We start from the raw sequence: 2,500 nt of genomic DNA on the forward strand, positions 1-2,500 counted from the left end.
ATGCACGTTGTGCTGGCCCCCGTTGGGCGAAAGGGAATCCGGTTCCTATTCCGGAACCCGGCAGCGGAACCGATACAAGTCGGGCCCCTCTTTTAGAGATGCTCGTCGGGGTAACCCAAAACGACCCGGAGACGCCGTCGGGAGATCGGGGAAGAGTTTTCTTTTCTGCATGAGCGTTCGAGTTCCCTGGAATCCTCTAGCAGGGAGATAGGGTTTGGAACGCGAAGAGCACCGCAGTTGCGGCGGTGTCCCGATCTTCCCCTCGGACCTTGAAAATCCGGGAGAGGGCCACGTGGAGGTGTCGCGCCGGTCCGTACCCATATCCGCAGCAGGTCTCCAAGGTGAAGAGCCTCTAGTCGATAGAATAATGTAGGTAAGGGAAGTCGGCAAATTGGATCCGTAACTTCGGGATAAGGATTGGCTCTGAGGATCGGGGCGTGTCGGGCTTGGTCGGGAAGTGGGTCAGCGCTAACGTGCCGGGCCTGGGCGAGGTGAGTGCCGTAGGGGTGCCGGTAAGTGCGGGCGTTTAGCGCGGGCGTGGTCTGCTCTCGCCGTTGGTTGGCCTCGTGCTGGCCGGCGGTGCAGGATGCGCGCGCCCGCCGCCAACACCTTGCGGCCGCCAACGCGGAGATCGTCACGGAGAGGCATCGCGCGAGGTGGACGGAGGAAGAAGTCCTGTCGCTCGCCAAGGCAGAGGCCGAACTGTTCCTCGAGAGGGACGCCCGGTTCTTCTTTGTAAATCAAGAGCTCATCAGGATGTTCCCCGACCGAACGCTTGAGGCAATCAAGTGCCGACGGCGGCAAGCTGCCCACAAGCAGCTTGTCCGCCAATTCATGGAGGCGCTTGAGATCGGTCGGGGGGAAGAGCCGGCGTCCCGCCGGGGAGCAGCGAGCCCGCTGCCTGACGCGGGCGAGGCCGCTGCGCCGCCCGTCGACGCAGCCGAGGACTTCGCGGCCGACACCACCGGGCCGCCGCCGGAGGGGCCGACTGACGCCGCCATCTGGGAGCATCTGGCGGGGCTACCCGCTTCCGCCCAGCGTTTCTCTGCCCTGGATCGTGTCATCGGTCTGGGGCGGGGCACGCCGCCCGATGTCATCCTGGGCATGCTCCCGGATGCCCTTGCGTCGGTCGGGTCCAGAGGGGAGAGATCGATCACCAGGACACAGCGGCCGCGCCAACCATCGAAGCGGCCGCCTGCCGCGCCGCCGACGCAGAAGCGCAAGCGGCGCCGCTGGGAGTACGCGAGAACGCAGGATGCCTTCCGACGGTCGCGTGCGCGTTGCGTGCGCGGCCTCTTGGATGGCACCCTGCTCCAGCCGCCACCTGCCATCCCTGGTCTGCTGGACTTCTGGGCGGACCTCTTCACCAAGAAGCCCATCTCCACCGCGGGCTTCATTCGTGACCGCCTCCTCCCGCACTCAGAGCCTGTCGCTCTCGAGTGCATATGGGGGCCGGTCACACATGAGGAGGTCGCCGCCGCGTTGCCGCCCAGGGGATCAGCAGCCGGGCCGGACGGCCTTACCCCAGCGGAGTTGCGGCGCCTGCCGCACGAAGTCCTGGTGAAAGTGATGAATCTCTTCCTTCTGGCCCGCGCCCTTCCGGAACGCCTGCTTCGCGCGCGGACGTCCCTTCTCCCGAAAACGGCTGCACCAACATCCCCCGCTGACTTTCGCCCCATTACGGTCTGCTCGGTGTTGGCGCGAACCTTTCACAAGGTTCTCGCGTCACGCCTGATGCGTGCTTGTGCTGTGGACGAACGTCAGCGGGCATTCATCCCTCGGGATGGGATGTTGGAAAATACCTTCATCTTGGACACTGCTCTCACCGACGCAGTTCGCTCCTGCCGCTCTGTCTTTGTGGCATCGATCGACGTATCTAAGGCATTCGATTCGGTAGATCATGCTGCCCTTCGCCCCGTGCTGAAGGCGCATGGCCTGCCGGATTGCTTTGTCGAGTATGTCGAGCGGTGCTACGAGGGCAGCACGACAGTGATAGCGGACGGCGCCGGCGTGGGCGTGTCTGTGCAGCCAGCACGGGGCGTTCGCCAGGGCGATCCCCTCTCCCCCCTCCTGTTCAACTTTGCGGTGGACTACGTTTTAGGCCAACTGCCCTCCCACATCGGAGCTCGGATCCTCGGTCGCAGAGTCAACGCTGCGGCCTTTGCAGATGACGTCTTGCTGTTTGCAGCGACCCCGAGGGGCTTGCAGTCCCTCATCGACGCAGCTACCGCAGCCCTCGCCCACCTGGGGCTGCAGATCAACGCCCGGAAGTGTTTCACCCTCGCCTTAGTCGCGTCAGGGCGCGAGAAGAAGGTGAAGGTGGACAGCAATGTCACCTTCACAGCAGGCAATACCACCATGCCTGCCCTGCGTGTGGGTGAAACCTTCCGGTACCTGGGGCTGCAATTTTCCACGGCGGGTCGCTGTGTCTTCAATCCACGTAGCCACCTGGTGGAGCAGCTTGACGTCATCTCCCGAGCTCCGCTGAAGCCGCAACAGC

At 64.1% G+C, this 2,500-nt stretch overlaps 1 pseudogene; it reads left to right on the plus strand.

Annotated features, from left to right (window-relative positions):
• LOC124583826 overlaps window positions 1-2,500 on the plus strand; it is a 7,173-nt pseudogene that overhangs the window by 1,947 nt on the left and 2,726 nt on the right.

The sequence above is a fragment of the Schistocerca americana genome, unplaced genomic scaffold, assembly GCF_021461395.2.
Source record: "Schistocerca americana isolate TAMUIC-IGC-003095 unplaced genomic scaffold, iqSchAmer2.1 HiC_scaffold_47, whole genome shotgun sequence".
NCBI lineage: Eukaryota > Metazoa > Arthropoda > Insecta > Orthoptera > Acrididae > Schistocerca > Schistocerca americana.